Source organism: Excalfactoria chinensis, chromosome 3 (assembly GCF_039878825.1).
Source record: "Excalfactoria chinensis isolate bCotChi1 chromosome 3, bCotChi1.hap2, whole genome shotgun sequence".
Lineage (NCBI taxonomy): Eukaryota > Metazoa > Chordata > Aves > Galliformes > Phasianidae > Excalfactoria > Excalfactoria chinensis.
In genome coordinates this window covers 89,494,238-89,513,308 of record NC_092827.1, presented here as the reverse complement: position 1 = coordinate 89,513,308, position 19,071 = coordinate 89,494,238, and the positions used below count along the sequence as shown (strand labels likewise).

Sequence of the window (19,071 nt, the reverse complement as noted above, 5' to 3'; positions counted from 1 at the left end):
AGAAAAGCAAATGTGATCTTTCAGTGGGTTCCTCTTCTGGGGCTGGGTACCACAGTGTGTGCGCACGGACAAAATCTGCTAAGGTTCTCAGTCTTGGGTTGAAATGTGGATGTATCCTTTTTAGGGTAAGAGTGTTGAAAAGCGCCTCCAAAATCCCATTGTTTCTACTCAGGGACTGAAGTACTGGAAAGGTTTTGAACAGAGTAGGCTGGTTCTAAGACAAGGGAACTGCCTTGCCTCTATGAGCTGTTACTTTAGCTTCTGTAACTCCTTTATCTCACAGATATTCTGCAAATGATCCTGAACCAGGCCAAGGGTCGAGCTGAATGAAATCAAAGTCACTGCAAATACAGTAAATGAACCACGATTGGGCATACTGTTACACACAATTCATGGCTTGTGCACTGGGATCACCACCTCCAGCTGCCGAGCTGAGATAAAGGTGTATTTCTTCAAACTCTCTAAGGGATAGAAGGGGATGAATGACTCAGTTAAAGCCGGACAGGAAAAGGAACAGACAAAAGGAAAAAAATTAACAGTGGCAAAGGATACAGCGTAAAGCCAAAGCAAGAGCAACTGGCCTTGGTATATTGTAGCTACTCAGCTGTCTGTTTCCTGTTTAATTCTGCAGCAAGCTCCAGACATTGAATCTTTTCTAATCCAAATAAAGGGCTATGGTTTGTTCTGTCAAATAACTTTACACAAAGCAGATGTTCTTGCAAAAATGCGCGCTCAGAAAATGCCTTTTGTTTCAATAACCATAGCATTTTGGATAATATAACAGAAACAAAGCGGAGATATCCCTTTGTTTCAAGGCATGAGATTACACGAGATGTCTGCGCTGCTCAGAGATGGGGTTATTTTGATCTTTGGGTTAAGGCACAATTTTTGAAGAAGTACGTTGAAAAGAAATTTTGCAGACAAGGAGCTGAAGGAACCTGGCTGCCAGCGTCTCTTCCTTGCAGCACTGACACACATTGCTGTCTCTCCTGTCCTGGCTGCGCACCTTATGTCCTAGGACATCAAGATCCTGTTCTACACTGGGAGGGGTGAGAGGGAGAGAGTGCAGGGCTCGTTCTAAACCCCAGCAAAACAACATCCAACAAAACGGGGTAGTAAAGTAGCTGTTAAAATACCACATAATCAAGATGGCGGTTGCCAGCTCCTCAAATACAGTGTCTGCACAGCTCCCAAAGACTCTCGCCCCTTGGATAATATTTTCCGAAACTGGTGAGTGGATTCAAAATGTTTTGGGAAGCAGGAAGAGACAGATAGATAAATACAAACACTGGCTGTGTTAGCCTCTATTTTCTGGAGCTGGACAAAAACAAAAATAGCATGTTAGAAACAGAAAAACAGATTTGGCGCTGACTGAGAAGGAAGCAGGCAGAACGACTTCCACAGAACAACACCAGGCTCCTTCTAACGCTTCATGCCCTGGGGCTCCAGGGATGTCATCATCTTTATTTGCCCACTCACAAATGTGAGTCTCAGCTGTAACTTTTCTGACAGTGGCTATATTTAAAATGAAAACCATGGGTTTGCACTGAGGAGTCTTGCTCATAAGCTCAGGGAGCAACGAAACATTGTGACTTATGGTCATTCTGACTTCATTCTCTGTTTCTAAACATTAATTATTGGCTGTAATATCTTACTTTGTTTACTCTGTATCTTATCTCAGAACTTCATCCTTCAGCCCTTAAAGGCGTTGTAATCCTTGTTGTCAGTAGGATTGATTGCAAGAGGGAGGATTATTTGTGTAAATAAATTAATTCCAGTTAATAAGTTAACTGGAAAGCACGTGTACAAGTCCCCACAAGTAGCCTACTCAGCTATTCCTGACTCCAGAAATAATCAGTTATTTGCTAAAGGCCTGATCCAGCATCAGTAGATATCAGTGGATATCTGTTGGCTTCAATATGCTTTAGCTTGGGCTTTTGCACTGTGCTTTCATGTCCTCTGAGATCTGGTAATGACTCTCACTTTGAATACCTCCATCCTGGTGGACAAGGGTTGGGAAGTTTGTAGAGGCACTACCCAGATGGGGAAAAAGGTCCTCCTGCTCCTCCCAGCTCAGCGAAGCCTACAAGGACAATATGAGCCCTTATGCACTACAAACTTAGTGTGTCCTTACTGTTTTACTGCATGCATGACCTTTGTTCTAGGTGGTGGCAGTTTTCAGAGGGCTCACACATACTACCTGTGGCCTTGTTTGCTCTCAGAATCATGGTTTATCTGCACTCACCATCAATACCTCAATCAGAACTGGTGCTGTATAGGACAGAGAATAGAACTGACACAAGGGACATCAAACTGTGGGGCTACTTTTCTGTTTTCCCCATGTTTTCTGTGGGGAAGTGCTAGGTTGAGTCCCACAGCATCTAGTAGAAGGACCAGACCCATGGAGCAGCATCTGAACTTCCCCAGAAAGCAGTTTAAGGGGTGAAATCACAGCCCTTCGAATCATTTGTTCAGTACTGCAGAAGATTTGTGGCCAGCTGATTCCAATGGTTCTTCGCTGTTCTGATGAGGCAGTAGCCATCACTACAAAGGTCTGTTAACCAGGCCTGGTGTCACTGATGTGCAGAAGCATCATGTGAATGTATTTCTTTAGTACCAGGATTTGCAAAACGAATGCTGGAGATCACAGAGCCTTCCCACCACTGGCTTTGGACAAAACCTGGCTCCTACTCCGGCCTTGCTCAGCAGGAGCTAAGCACAACCTGCTCTTGCTCTACAAAGGCAAAAGAGAAAGTTTTATGTACCTTGCATTTTTATAGCTGTTTTAGTTTTCCCTTCCAAAACATCTAATTTTTATGTCTTCTGTTTCTTGTGGTGTGATGAAGTCTAGCACATAGTCAGACAAAATCTCAGAGCTTGGTAGAACTTGGTTTGACGGGAAACTGGAAGGATCTACTGCTGTCTTTAGTCATATTTGTATTGCAATGAATAGACATGGCTTTTTTATTTTCTCAGGCAAAAAATGCCACAGTGTATTTTGAATTATTAAGTTATCTAACACTATAGCACTATCTTGGACAAGGATAGCAAAGGAAGCATGGGGTATGAAGGGAAGACCAGAGAACACTGATAGAATGTCCTTCCAACAGAAGGTACGTGAGTGTTTTCTTTGTTTGTCGATGTGTTGATCAGCAGTTAATTTTGCTTTTGTAATGTATAAAGGATTACTTGGGGAAAATCTCTGGTAAAAGAAGCCCCATGTCTCAGACTGCATGTTATACTTCTGCTTGGTAAATTAAGACTTGCAAATTAAGTCAGATTCTCAAGGGTAACTTGTTCTACCTTTCATCCTGGGGCAAGATGAGATCATTTTAAATCCAAAGGCTGTGTCACAGCTCAAATACTCTGTACCAATTTAAGGATGAGCAGAAGTGCAAGTCATGCCCCACCTTTCAACATAAAATATGTACATTGTTTGCCATGATTGCACCAGAAAAGAGCATGCTGTTAAGGACTTCCATGCTAATTTCATTCTTTTCGTCACACTTCTATTCTTTTCATCCTGTGGTCAAGCCTGTTACACCCCTTGGCTGCTCCTGCCCTTCCAGAGCAAAGATGTAGATAAATATAACAACCAAAGCAAACATTAAGAGGTAAAAGGAAAGCTGACTTGGCAACTCTGGAAGGTTTTAGACTCTAATTATGGTCATCAATCCCAGACCTCAAACACTGTGTCATAAATGCATATCTGTGCAAATAGTGCCTCTAACTCATACACTTGAAAAGCTAAGAGAATGGTACCTGATTCCAAGACTCAAGGGTACATCAGCACAAAAACTTGCATTCAAATGCCAGCAGCAATCTGATGCAACGCAGCCAAGTTCCTTCACTGCAGTGAAGCAATGCTGATGGCCAACTAAGGGCAAAGCTAAACACGAGTCCTTTTATCTACATTTCATCTACTCCCCATAGTGTTTCTAAGTTTACCTACCATGAAAGTTACTTTGATTGATTTTACAGCTCTTCTTCATGCATCCCAACCATGAAAAAGTCATTTTTAACAAACCCCACCCAGGATATAATCAACTTTCTATTGACAAGCTTGTAATGATCAAATCGACATCATAGCTTTTTGAGAGGCCATTTGAATGACAGAGACCCATCTCAAAACAGGAAACAGATTCCTGCCTAAATGCTGCTGAATAGAAATTGCTATGTCAACACTGTCAGTGTCTGGTAGGCGTTAACTCAGTGTGATAACAATTGCCAGTGATAAGAATCTGGGGCACACCTGCAATGGCCTGCTTTGGATGACCATCAGTCTTCATGAGAACCATGCCCTGGGTTCCTGGAAGCTGATCGTGAAAGTTTTTATATGTCTGCCAGATAACAAAAATGACCGTATGTCTTAAAACCCTTTGTATGCTCTTAGTACTGCCCTGAGCTAGAGGGCAGGTGAAGGACTGCAAACCTGGGACAGACCACTTCATTTGAGGAATGTGCAACACCTCATGATGAATTAAATGGTTCTCTTTGTTTTCCATCAAATTGGCCCTATTCCTGTTGAACTGGAAAAAATCCCACAGCTTCTCACATGGACAAGAACCAGTACCAAAAATGTTGTTGCTTTATACAAGCTTTGCCATGAGTCTGTCTTGCAGGAAGTACTGCTTTCTGATACAGTTCCCAGAGTGGCCTACACAGTTCCCAAAGTGAAAGAAATGGTCCCTACAGCAAAGATCTTTTCCCAGAAAATAATTCATTTGTTAATTTGTAGAGATAATTGCAGGACCTGGTCTTGAAGTCAGTTGTACAAAATGAGGAAGGGCAGAGATGAAGGCTAAGGCTAAAGAGGCCAAAGTTCATACAAGAAGAACAAAGTAAATTAGTATAAATCCCAAACCCTTAGTTTGCTTTTGCTGTCTGTCCACACCTCTTCAGAATTCAGCTCCAGGCTGCTAAGACCTAAAATTGTGATCTTTTATTTTCTTAGACGACATTTTGAAGCTGTGGATGGGGTTCCAGTGCTCAGTCTACAGCCATCTACAGCCAGACATCTCCTTTATCTTCCTTTCCTTGCTAAAGGAGGAGAAAGCACTTTTAGAATAGGGTTATCCTGAGTTATTTAGACATTTCCTTTAGGATGCAATATGCAGCAGAAGTGCTTGTTTCCTTCCACTGACTGCAAATCTGCTCAGCTTACTTAGACCCAAAAGCCTGTGCTGTTGGCATAGTGCCCTCCATTACTCCCAAATCCAAACACATTGCACTGCTGTACGCATTTGAGGACAGAGAGAGGCCCTCTCTTACCCAGAACTCCCACGCCAAGCTTGAATTCACACTTCTCCAAGGCCACCTATAGGCTTGCAAGGTGCTCAGGGAGGCAGTTTTCAACAGGAAGGCTGAAAAAAAAAAAACAGCCTCTGTTTTAAGGAGATTATTTTCACTAAAGATTTGAAGCAAAAGTGCAGCCAGGGGTGAAACCAAGGCCTGTGTTCCTATGACCTGTTTACCTTCAGGAAACCTAAGCAGGACAGAAAGGATCTTTGCTTCCATCCGTAGCAGAGCAGGTGAGCCTGAAGACATGATAGTCCATAAATAATTTATTTCCCAAAAGAATGATTGCAAGCAATTATTTTTGTATTTCTTATCTTTGCTGCAAAGTAGTAGCCTAATATTGGTGCTGATTTTAATTAACTAGCCAATGGGAAGCAGGACGTGCTGATGAGAGAATTAATGCAAATGTTAATTAATGCTCTGACCTAGTTTAAAGTGTTGCTTAAGTGAAAACTGGAGGGAAGTTGGCATGAACCAGTTACGGATCTTTTAGCACTGGTGATCTGTATTACCGGTCAGTTAATGAGGCTGTCCTTAAGTGCAAAGTCCTCCCATGTGGTCCACCAGCACTTAAATTAGCATCCTAGAAGAAGTGAATCAACACACAAGAAATAAGGAAGTAATTTCTAAGGCAAACATAATTCCTTCTTCACAAGCACACCAGAGGTAGAATAGGAGTAAGCCCTTCTTGCTCAAGCTGAGCACCAGGTTCATGTCTGTGCTGATACCAGGGCAGGCACTGGCTGGCATGGGTCCTGCTGCCTGCCTAGGAAGCAGATCTGCACTGCAACAGACTGCAGTAGCAGAGCTCTGATCCTTAGCTCAGCGCTACTAGTGAGACAGGACAGCATCTTATGTCTTGTGGAAAAGGAGCTGAGTTTGCAGAAGCATCCTGATGATAATTCATTATCTCTGTAACTCTGGGTTTCTTCTTTTTGTTCTTCACAGACCTGTTTTAATCGTACATACCTCAGATTAATAACTGTCATGCTGATTTATTTTTTCATTACTGAAAATAAGACAGTTCAGGAGTTTATTTAATCTTTCTCTATTTGGAAAATGGAAGCTTATTTGTCTTCCTGATCATTTGTAAATTCTTCATACACAGCTATTTATAACTGCCAAATAACTTTTGCAAACCAATGCCAATGAATCAAGGACATTAAAGATGTATGAATAAATACACTGCAGGAGAAAGGAAGTTTTAGTTCACTCCGACTTCACAGGCAGGGATCTTGAGGCATGAGGACATTAAATTACTTCATCAAGGTCATGCTAGTACAGAGCCAAACAGTCCCATCCTTTGCCCATTCTTCAGCACCACATTGTATTTCTTGCAGCTGAAGGGAAGGCTGGCAAAGCAGAGTCAGAAGGGAACTGACAGACATAATAGCAATATTAGTGTACCAGGTCAACTACAGTCCTAGAAGAATCTTTTCCTTTCCACAAACAACTTAATCAGGGTGGCTGGGCGTCAGATCCTGAACTCAAGGTCTGTGAACACTGACTCACTGACCAAGCAGCTCTGTTTTAATGACCGAAGCAAAATATTATCAGGCAGCTAAGAATCACATCCTTGTTTAGGTCACTCCATAGCTATCTTATACACTATGCCAGTGGAGCCTCACAGCCTTTTCTAAGGCTATACAGCAGTCCCAGACTGGAAATAAACCTTAATATCTTTCTGAAGGTCTTTGTGCTGGGGATACACTTAATGTCTTTTTTCTCCTTTTTTGCTTACATGCTTTTTTAATAAGGCATGTTGTCTTGTTGACATTGAAACCAAAAGAAGACTGAAAAGCACTAATAAACTGTGGCCCTGCCTGTAGTACGTGACTTGGGAATAGTGGCATTTCTACAATTGAGTTCTAGTTGTTCTGAATGCTGGCAGCTGCCCTCAGAGGAGGTGATGTATCTGCCAAGGCACGTTCTTATTGGGCACATTTTCTTTTCGGGGAAGATCTTGCTGTTGCAAACAGCCTCACAGCAAGACACACCTCACCTACCAGGTAGACAAGAATGCTGCTGAGATGCCTTCTCCATAGAGCTGCTGATGCCCTTCTTTGCATACGTCATATTTCCTCTTGCCTGCATACCTTGCACATTACTCCTGCTCTCTCAAGAAGGGCATCCTGTGAGCTCTGTCTCTCTGAATAATGGCATCCAGAGCCACTGGGGAGCAATACTTTCCTTGCCTCTCCTACAAACTTCTACAAGCTTCCCAAACTCTGGGTTTTTACTCCATCATGCTGGTTGATGCTGAGCTCTATAATGGTCTCCTTTGTCACACCTTCCACCAGATTTCTGTGAATATGGCTGAGCTGAGCTGGACCTGGGCAGAGATGTTCTTCAGTGATGCTTCCTACCTTTATTACATACTTTCTCTTCTTTTGTTTACCAGGTGATGATCAATGCAAATGAAAATACCTCCCACCTGCCCCATCTGTGAAGGATGTGTGAGAACTGAGTAGGCAGCTTTTAAGAGATTCCTGGGAGAGGATCTTGCACTTGGCACCCTAACCCAGGGCACATAGTCACTTGGCTCTGTCTCTATACACCCACTTGCATGAGTACTAAGAGGCCTGTTTGCAGATACAGTGACTACAACTGAAAGGTGCCAGGTGTCCACAAGAATCCAGGAAGATATCATTGTTGACCTTCTTAGTGAAGAATGTCCTGCCCTTGGTGCCAGCAACAAAGCCCTAGCATGACCAGGAAACAAAAGAACCACATAATTGTAGATTTCTTCCTCTTGGAAGGCACTTGGAAAGATAACAGAGCCAAGATCTTCTCAGAGACAAATTCTTCTCAGTGGTGGTGGATGGTGTAACAAGAAGTAAAAGCAACACATTGTAGCTTAGTTTGGATGCTGGGGAAAAAGCTTCCTCCTGGGGAGGATGTGCAGCTGTGGGCAGGTCACCAGGGAGTCAGTCTCTGGATGTGTTTAAAGAATTTGCTAGACAGAGCTGTAGCTGACCTGATTTGGCACTGGCAATCACCCTCCTCTGAGCAGGAGTTTGGAGATCCCTTCCAGAGGTTCTTTCCAACCGAATACTCATCTGATGACAACACTGAGAACCCTGACAGCAGCAGGTACCAGTTACTCCTGGAGGACTTGCTTGCTGTTTCAGCAGCCAGTAACCTCTCTGGTTTTTCTCTGGGCATGGGCCAGCTGCAAGAATGGGTCTGTGCTCTAAAAACCCCCCTTTTAGTCTGGGATGAGCGAATGCTAAGAGCAGACAAATGAGATATTGGGCCCCTGTCATGAATAGAAGAGATTCAGAGGAGGAAAAGAGCTGGAGAATATAATGGCTGATGAACCTGACTTTCTGTATCAATAATGATTAATGCACATGTTCAAACACTGATTAAAACCAATCATACAACTTTTACCCTCCTTGTCCATATCTTATCCAAGCCTGTCTAATACCTACGCATGTGTACTGGCTTAAAGTCTACACTAACATGTAATGTATTAATCTCTGTTACTAGTTAGTGCTAATGACTGCAATTGTTCAGAGGCTGTATTACTTATAGGGATGGTATTGCATTTCTGGAGGTACACAGCATGTTATCTAGGGCATACTCACGGCTTGATTTTGTCCGAAAGTTCTTTTGAATCCAATATCATTGCAGATGGTTGGTCTATTTGGCATTCAGTATTGGCCATTTTGGCCAAGCACAAAGAGCACATCTGGCTGCGCTCTGATCCCTGCTAAAGGGTTCGCCTTGCTAGTGACAGTCCAGTGACCCATCTCCAAAAGACTTGGCTGTTGTGGTTGAATGCAAAGCTGACATGTAGCCATGACCACAGTGATCCCAAGTAATGCTGGACTTGGACATGTTGCTGGAGCTGCTGGAGACAAACATGAGGATTCAGCCCTCTGCCAGCACCTTGTGTTAAACCTACCCTTGTTTAAAACTAGGGTGGCTGGTTCACTGGATCAGTCCATCAGGTGCCTTCTTCCTTTTGACTCTTCGTATCTCACGTTTTCTTTCTGTGCTGAGTAAAGATGGCTGGGAGACCAGCACCAATCCTGGTATTGCAATACCTGTGAGTGGATAAGAAGTGCACACACCTCCATGTACTACACAGGAGCTCTCAGTGATGGGGGGTCCCTCCCTCTAAATATTAGACCTCCTACTTTTAAAAAACCCTAAAAGTCAGGTTTTTGCTGCCCCTCCAGTTTTGATTAAAATGATTAAGGCACGCAGGGAGACATGACCGTTTGCTACCTATAGAGTAGCTGTCTTCTTTCTGCTTCCATTAGGGTTAAAGTTTGAGTGATGCGCTCCCACTAACATAGGTAGAGGTCTCTTACACAGAAAGCCTTTTAAGAAGCATTAGAAATTGTAAATAGAGCTTTCATTCATTTCTGAAGCCTTCTTTATACTGAATCCCATGAATCATGCCAACTGATGCCAGCTCGAGTGCTGATGGCCAGTGGCACTAGTGTTCCACTTAAACCTCTGCAGAGAAGTCCCACGGATTTTTAAGTTTTATCCCATTATCACCAGTTTTCACATCACTTTGGATGGATTTGGTATTTATGTGGGTACATAGAGTAGGTAGGGCTTCTATTCCTGGTATCTCTTCTGATCCAGTCTCAGATTTTCAGCCTAATCTGTCAGTTTTAACTGTGGTTCATAGACTTTTGGATGCTCTACTTAGGCAGGATTTCTAAAGGGAATATTTTTCATTGTCTCCCTGTACTAATAGGAAATTTTCAGCAGGATATTCCATAGATGTTTTGCATTTTTCTGCTGCTCTGTGTCTGTTTTAGTTGCCTTTCAGTCCTCAGTAGTTCCTCGAGTTTGTGATTACATTCTCATTTAACATCCTTTGCTATGGAAACTTGTAGTACTGCCAGGGAACTGCTAAACAACTGCCAATGCAGAGTTTAAGAGTGGGAGGGAAGCATCATGAGCCATGATGTTCATGAGAAAAGTGGAAGGTGGAATTCCTTTCACATAAAACAAAAAAGAACTGTATCAACACTTTCATTAAATCAAATTTCCTCTCCAAATCTTTCTCAGGTTTATCTCCCTTTGCACTTTTGTTCCCACAAGTATCTGAATAACTGTCCTAATTTATCCTAGAAACAAGAAGGGAATAATGAGGATATTGTGAGGACACAACACTTGCTTTGCTAATGCTATCCTCTTCGTGGAAAACTGGTGGATGGGGCCTGGAAGGTAGCAGGGTAAGTGAAGGAAGGAAGGATGCAACTTGCAACTTGCAAGAATCACGTAACTGTCTTAATTTCCATAAAATGAAACACGCTGTGCTCTAAAATGACAAGCTTAATTTCCTAGCGATGGGAAACCGCTTTTATTTTGTAGTTCCAGGTTGTCCTGATGGTGCATTGCTATTAAATGATGTGAGTCATGGCAATTACAGCTCTGTGGAGATCCAGGTCTGGTACCTAGCCTCCATGGTTGTGCTTGGCACACACCTGCTGAGCAGTGCTGGGAGCTGCAGGGTCTGATGTGAGGCAACACAGTAATGATGGGAGGAGGGGCTGTCCAAAGAGGCAGCTATTTCTTAGTCTCAGTGACAGATCCCACAAAAATGTTTAGTATAACATTGCATCAGTTATTGATGTAGCAGGGAACTTGGAAAATACCTGCTTAATCCTTGTAAGTTACAGCCAAGTATGTCCTGGTTGTAACAGTTCTGCCTCTTAGCCTACTGTAGTGTCATACTGGCTTGCTTTGTGAAAAATATTGTGACACTAGAAAAGAAAATCACAGACTTTCATGTGGGCAAATTTGGAACTGGCTGAGCTCTCCCAGCTTCAAGTGACTTGTGCTGATGTGTGTGTATTAGAACTCCACCTTGAGAAGAAAATCAGCACTTATCACTGTAGGATGAATGGGAAAAGAAAGGTACATCGGCTCTAGTAATAAGAAATCACAGCATGAGTAAAAATGGTTACTGTGTGGAAACCACTTAAGCACATGCTTTCTACATTAAAAATATGAAGAATCTGAACTTTGTTTAAAAACAAGTTTCAGCGGTGATTTGGAGGCCTAAGTGAAGTTAGGACAGTCTGTTAAGTTACTGATTAGTTCCTCACTGCTCTTCAAAAACGCACTGTAGGTATCTTGGCTTGCTTGCCAGTGCCAGCGCTGCCATTTTAGAATGAACTCTTTGACTTAAAACTTGCAGGGTGGTGGCAACAACTGTGATGGGTGGTGCCTCCCCTTTTTATGCTGAGCCCTGGGTAACTTGGGTCAGAAGAACAAGACTTGATGGGGCTTCCACGCTATAACCAAGGTTTTATTTTTTCTTTTTGGTAGTTTTTTAGAGGGATTCCCCATTAATGCTGGAATCACAGAATCGCAGAACAACAGAATGACCCAGGTTGGAACGGACCTCAAGGATCACGAAGCTCCAACCCCCCTGCCTGGCAGGGCCACCAAACTTCCACATTTACTAGATCAGGTTGCCCAGGGCCCCGTCCAACCTGGCCTTGAACACCTCCAGGGACGGGGCATCCACAGCCTCCCTGGGCAGCCAGTTCCAGCACCTCACCACTGCCATAGTAAAGAACTTCCCCCTAACATCCAACCTAAATCTTCCCTCTTTCAACTTAAAACCATTTCCCCTAGTCCTGCTATTATTGGCCCTTTCAAAGAGTTTACTCCCGCTTTTCACACTTGAGTAGATTAGCAAACAGCTGCTAAGCGTACCTTTCTCAGGTTGGACATATATACCTTATTATATACGAATTCCGCATGTTTATCTACTCTAATAGCCACTTGAAAAACTCCAGACATTCCTTTTAAATGTTTGCTTTTTAAATGAAAAACTTCAGCAATTCTTTTCAGTTCAGTCATCTTCAGAGTTGGGAACATTTGGCTTTGATGCCTTGGGTGGGGTCTTAAAGCCTTGCAGTGCAAAGCCATAGTGACTGGCAGTGTGGTTTGGACTCTGGTATTCCCTGGAAGAGGCAGATGGCTGCTGCTCCCTGAGAAGGGAGGTTTGTGTGAAGCTGAACACTTGGGATTTGCAGAGGTTTTCTCTGTGAGGAGGATAAATGTCTATTGAGATGCAGTTTTGCGAGCAGGGTTTTCCCCTGCTTTTTCAGGGGAGACTCCAGTTGAAAGTACAAGAGGAATATCTGCCTGCATGCCAGCATAACGTAGCCCTGAGGCACAAGACAAATTCCACCGACTGCAGGCCTGGTTTGAAAAGTGCTGAGAGGCCAAGATTCTACATTGCACCACTCATTGTGCTGAAAAGAGGTCTCTACCTGGGTGCTGGCTCTATTCCCAGAGAGTGACTCTATTCCCATGTGACTGAGTCACCACAGCTTTGATTTTTATTAATTCCTTTTTTAATTTGAGGTGATTTTTACCATGTCTGCCCAGGTCTAACCCTGACTGTGATCCAGCTAAGAAGAATATGAACTGGAGTGATATGACCACAGGTACAGCAGAGTGTCCACTACTGAGAAACAGGAGCATCAAACACCTCAGAGTAGGTATACAGTGGGCATCGAGCAATCTCTTAAGAACAGCTAATCTAAAAATAACAGAGATTAGGGAGGGAGCTCTCCCTCAAAGCAGTTAAGGAGCTTATGTCTGGAAACTAAGGACAAAGAACAGGCTTCTGCCTGCTCTTTACCTTTGCCTTTGGGTAATAAATAAGGCCAGAGGGCAGGGCCTCTTCTCTGCTCATCCACCAAGCACTTTGCTGGATGTGAGGAATTTAAGGCCTCTAGCTGACTCAGGAGCAGGGCGTGAGAAACTGTGCTGCAGTAGGACAGAGAAGAGTCTTGCAGGGCTCCCTCGCCTCAGGCCAAGTCCAATGCTTTCTTCTTTTTTCTCCTGAGCTTCCTCAGCACAGGGAGTGGAAAAGTAGGCAAAACTCTCTGTGCTTCAAGGGATACACATGGCAGGGCATGGGCTAGATGGGAGTGCAAGTGGAAAGCTGGGTCTGAACTGAGCAGCAGTGGGTATCTGCCAGCTCTGGAAATGGCACAGCTCTTCTTGCTGCCATACTTACAAGCACTTACATGGTGGCCTCTCAGTAGTAATTGGAGGTCAAGAATAATTGCTACTAGATGGACATCAGAAATACTAACTTAAAGCCCACAACTCCAATTCTTTTTCCATAAAGAAAAAACATTGTTGGCTCAAATCTTTTGGTACTAGGGTGGCCTTTAGGAGCTGTGAGAGTTGAAGCAGCAGGTGGGCAGGATAGCTTGGTGTTCTTTCTGAGGTGGTCATGTATATTTATTGCATGATAACATGGCTTAGAGTTCATGACACAGGATCAGGGCAGCTCAGGTGAGCGCTCGCAAACAAGCACAAAGCTGCTGCAGACAGAGGGGAAGATCAGTTTATGCATTAATGTATTGCTGCCAGGTTTAGCTTGGCTTTCCTCTCTATCTCCAGGCTGGGGGAGAATTTCCATTGTGCTTCCATGCTGCTCTGCTTGCAGCTTCAAAGAGGAAGGCACAAAACCTCTTACTGCTGAATAGCCTAAGGCAATTATAAAAGTCTTTACTGATAACTGCTGGGCATCCCAGACAACTCAGGACTTTGGGAGCATTTCACAGCTCCTGCTCTGAATAAGGAAAGAGCCCTGCCTTGACCAGGTGGAGTACTGGAGACAAGCTAACAGTGCTTGAAACATTCTTACGGCACTTTCTATCAGCAGCACATCTCTAGCTCTTCAGCTCCCCTTTCATGCAGGGGAACTGACGTGTAGCTGCCTTCAGTCCTTTTTAGCTGGGACTAAGCACAGGAAGCTGGACTTCAAGCACTGGAAGTGAGCACTTCTTGAATGGACCTTAGAGAAGACCTTGGCAGCCATAATCTCAAAAATCACAGGAAAATGACAATGTAACTACTCTAAAAGAGCCATCACCCAAACAGGTGACATTACAGGCAATAAGACTGTTGTCTCAAATCAAAATGCACTGAAACATTAGTCTGGAGCCTCCATCATAAAGAGCATCATAAAGATGCTCTCCAGTAATTGATGGGTATAATTAATACAAAAGCCCTTGTCAATCTTATGTCTTATGAATGAGAGCCTCAGTTAATTAAAGTAGAACAACATGCAGACAGCTACAAAACCTAGTTAGAAATTCCCCAGGGCAATACACTGGAGAGAACTGCCAGGGCAGACAATGCTGTGCGTAAGTACAGGGCTATTTCTTCCAGCACTCCCTGCTCTCTGGCCTTTGGTTTCTCTGTATTCATCATCACCCCACTTCCAGGAAAGAAGCCTTTTAGATGAAACACATGACTTTTTTCTTTACTTTTAGCCTTGCTTCCAAGGGAAAGAAAGCCAGCGTGTTTGTGCTGATCTCAAGTTACTTTTGAACTCTGATCTAACCTGATAAACAGGTAATGGTCTTGGAGCTAATGTGCTTGCTGTAACAAAACTCCGTTACTAGACAGAGGAGAGACCTTACCAACGTACAAGTCCAGTGAAGGTGGCTCAGCTCTTGAGCACAGGGAGAGCGAGAGTGAAGTGCTGTGAATGCTGCTGTTGACACTTCTGGATGAACCTCTCTAATACATCAGGCACTGGAAAATCCAGGCAAGAAGCCAACCTTTATTTCCTGTGCTCCTGGGACTATTTACTTCAAATCAGGCTGGAAGCATCTTTTGGAAATTCCCTGGAGATCTGAAGGCATGAGAACATGACAAATCTTTGGGGGATATTTATGTGTGAATAGACATATGTAGGTCCATTTGTAACAGTTTCTGTCCAGGAAGCTCTCTGGAAATTCTGGATCTAAAACTTCAGACCCACACTTATGCCAGCATAATCACAGTCCTGTTGCTGACTGCTGTGTATTGTAAGGTTTAGAGGATATAAGAAGAGACTGGAATTCACTAGGTTCACACAGTTAAAATGAGAGTGAAATGGGATAAACATCAGATCACCGATGCTTAAAGGGTTATTTTGCCCCAAATGGAGAACAAAAGATGAGCCTAGATAAGAACTGTCACTCCAAATGTATCTGCTCTTTCAGTGTTGGTGGAAAGCTTCTACAGTAACAACCTTGAGCCCCCCGCCTCCAAAGCTGTGAGCCGTTCTTTCTTCTTGTAGAGGTGTCCTTGGTTCTCATGCTGTTTATCTTGCTCCATAGCTGCTACTCTGTAAAGTCCTTATCTTGCTCCACAGCAACTGCTCTGTAAAGTCCTTCTTGTATTCCCACTCTGTACAACAAGTTTAAGCAGAACAATAATAGTGTTAGCATCATAAAAAGCTTTCCTTCAAAGTTGTTTCAAGATGCAGCAGATGCAGAGTGGGTAGCACAAGAGAGAAAAGAAGCCATATCAGTAGGAGGGGCCAAGAGTCACATTTCCTGCACTCATTCCAGCAAAAGTGGGAGACAGGATTTGGTAGGGGGTTGTAAGAAATGGGTTTGGCTCCCTAGTTTCCGAACCTGATACTGATGTCTATTGTTTACTTGGATCTGTTGGTGGAGGACGCAACTGAATGTGCTTGTACCAGAGGCTCCCTCTGAGAGAGCCTTCTGATGGCAGGATGAAGGCATCAACAAGGATGCACCAAAGGAGAATTTGAGGGAGAATGCAGAATACAATAAGGATGGTCACAGAAACCAAGGGAGAGCAAAATTTTTGCTCTATTTTTTGTCTAGAGAGCAAGTTTCTCCCAAAATCATAGAATTCCAAAAGACAGAGTTAAGACATGGGGAAAACATGAGCTGTCTAGCACCATGATTTCAAGCCTGGTTTTGAAGTGGCGCCTTAAAAATTCAGATACCACTTGCAGTTCCATAGCAACATATTCCCAGGAGGGAAAAAAAAAAGTCAATTTGTTGGCATGTGGTACAGCAGAAATATCATTTGTTCTTTGAAACTTCCTGTAGCTTAGGGTGTTGATTGCAGCAAGTAAAAGGCTTAAACTTCTCATTACTGAAAGAGGAAGCAAAAAGCATTATTTATCTTACAGCCAAAGAAAGCCAGCACAGGCTGAGTTTTTCAGATGCTTGGCTGACCCATTTTTTGCACTACAGAGGATTGCTTGCTGTTAGAAACCCTAACCTGTCCCAAAGAGAAGTACTGGAGTATAGTTTATGGGGTTGGGATAATGTGTTAGACTGTGATGGTTCAGTCTGAACTTTGTAGAGCAAGCCACACCAAACTCCATTAGCACCTCATTTATCATTGTTTGGAGTGAGTGATAACAAGGAGGAATATTTCAGTTTAAGTGGAACTGATCCCCTAGAGGGAGGCTTTCTGGTTTAAACGATTGCTTTGATGTGGCAAAACATGACATACACGATGTTTTTATGTGGTCCTGGACACTGTTAATATCCTTTATCTGATGAGCTAACACAGCTGGATAAATCAATCAGTTTTAGGCTATGTTGTGCAAGCAAAGGACACAGCTAAAGGTGAAGAGATGATGTCTGTGAAAAAAATGACTAAAGAATGACAATTGTTTTACTCTTTCTGGGTGGTGAAGAACTCTTCTCTGACCTAACTTTGCCCTTTCCTGGCAAAACTGCAAGAGGTCCATATAGAGCAAAATCATACGAAGAGCTGTCTGGAGAGCTTGAGAGGGCTTCTCAATGGAAACCCAGCACAGTCTGATCCTCCATCAGTTTTAATAGTAGTCTCTAGAGCTGGGAAACAGAGTGCGTGCATAAAATGGATTTAAATACTGTTATATTTTCATGCTTTCAGTTGTGGGAATAACAGAACAAACTCATATGATCCAATTGGGAAAAAATCAGCCTTGTTCGAACCCCATCTGCATCCCTCCTGCCCTGGGTGCTTCCTGCTGAACTGAAGCTGTTCAGTTATTGTTCTGTTTTCATGCACTAAATTCATGTCTAGCTATTGTGAAAGCAGGAAGTCTTGTTGACAGAGTTACTCCTCTGTGGTGTGACAGTGGGAAAGAAATGAAAAACATGAAGTTCCTAGGCCTGCTGTTTATGAGGTCTTTTTTTTTCATCTAAATTACTCTTTAAGGTGGTAAGTTAGTAGACACACATTAGCTTTGGCGACATGAAACTGTACAGCTTGAAACCAGTATCAAAACTGTCAACACTCTGAGAGCTCCTGTTGTGACAGAGCTGCAATAGTCAGAAGGCTTTTCCTTTTTCCCATGCGTGCATCTCAGTTGCTCTTCACAAAATACTAAGAATGAGGCTTCATTGTGCATTATTTTCGGCCCATGGGCTTGCTTTAACCAGCTTCAGAGGTGGCTGCTGGTGTAGTTCTGTCCCGTGCTAACATGAACGCACCAATACAAAGGAACATCGTGCACACTGAGGGACTTCCCTGCAGGCAGGTGGAATCCCTGTGCTGGTAGTGCCGTGAGAAGTGAAGGTGAAGGCTGGAGATGAGCACGGCAGAGGTAGCAGGGAAGTGTGCTGCCCTAGCAGGAGGGCACGGGATCCTTCCTTTCTTGTGAAGGAAACAAAGGGAAGTCTAAAGATTTCCACATAACGCCACAAATAGGAGCTAGTTAGCTGAAGAAGGCCGCTCACGAACATTACAGCCTCCTTCCCTACCACATCTGCTTGCTGGTTCAGGAGCCAAAATTACCTCACAAGTTCCCTACTGCCAGAGCGCTTCTGGAGGTGGAGACTTCACTCCCACGTCGTCATGCTCCCCCCCCCCGGCCTTTCAACAACCTTCACCCCAACGCACTTAACCCACACACCCCGCCACTCCCAGCCCTCCTCAGCACGCCCGACCCCCCGTATTCTTCTCCCCGCCCCCCTACACTGAGGAGCCGCCTCCCGGGAGCGCGCGTGCCCCGAGCCAAGATGGCGCCGGCGGCTTCTTCTGCGTGTGGCGCTCGGGCGGTGGGTCCGCTCGCCTCCCTGATGCCCGCGGGGGGAAGGGGGGGAGAAAGTGAGCGGGCCGGGATGCTTTGGCCTTCACCTTATCACCTTCACCTTATCACCTTCCACTCAGCGTTTTGTTCAGCCCGATTTTCTCCTCAGTAGCAGGAGAGGGAAAGCTTGCAGCTCCCACTGCTCACAGGAAAGAAGGGTATCCCCTGTGACCTGCTCCTCTGCTTCGCGGGTTTTGAGCAAACAGCAGCAGCTTGTAAAGAAAGGGTGGGCTTGATTTCTAGTGTGTATTGAGCCCTTTCCAGGAGGTCTCCGTCACTGTTGGAAGATTGAAGGGCATTACTAGATGTGCTTTTTCTGATTCCTAGAAAAAATCTTTCACTGTGCCAGCCCTGGCAAACAGAAATGGATGTGGTGACTGGCTGTTGACTTGAGGTGGCATATGTGTTTTGAAAGGTCACGCTGTCCAGTCAGCCCGCTCAGCTGATGCAAAGCATGTAACAGGCCTGTTTGTTTCATTCCAGTGAGCTGAGGCTGACAAACCGTGAAGGAAGGAGAGAATCCTGAAGCAGCAACAAGCTCTTTGTGCCTGGCACCTGTCCCAGAAGACTGCTCCTATACCAGTGCTGTTCCTAGGTATGGCACAGGGCTAACAGTGTGTCCCTTCCACGTGTCTGAAGGGCCAGGGCTGAGCTGAGGTCTTGTTTGTCCTCACAAACACATCTCCCTGCCAGTTCTATGAGTAGGACCACTGTACCCTTGATTTAAATGTCCTTGTGTGGTCAGAATGCACTGTGAAGTTGTGGGAGCTGATCTGAGGGGAGTACTTCAGCAGGAAAAAAAAAAAAAAAAAAGAGAGAAAATGTAGTCATTAGTTTCCATTGTCTGGTTCTTATAATCATATGGCTGCAAATACTGTTAACTCTGTTTTAGTAACACAGGGGAAGAGGCCAGTACAGGGTGCTAC

The 19,071-nt window shown here is 44.0% G+C and overlaps 1 protein-coding gene across 4 annotated transcripts in view; it reads left to right on the top strand.

The window, feature by feature from the left end:
* Positions 1 to 1,165: 1,165 nt before the first annotated feature.
* The window catches only part of SHLD1 (shieldin complex subunit 1), a 54,920-nt gene continuing 37,014 nt past the window's right edge, over positions 1,166 to 19,071 (top strand). For 2 of the 4 annotated variants that reach the window (XR_011903016.1, XM_072331115.1), the window contains exons 1-2: positions 17,978 to 18,113; positions 18,629 to 18,740. The gene's annotated coding sequence lies outside the window, so the exon portion shown is untranslated. Of the gene's footprint in view, positions 1,231 to 17,977; positions 18,114 to 18,161; positions 18,372 to 18,628; positions 18,741 to 19,071 lie in introns of those variants that run through there. The other 2 variants (XR_011903018.1, XR_011903017.1) reach the window with 2 other exon arrangements.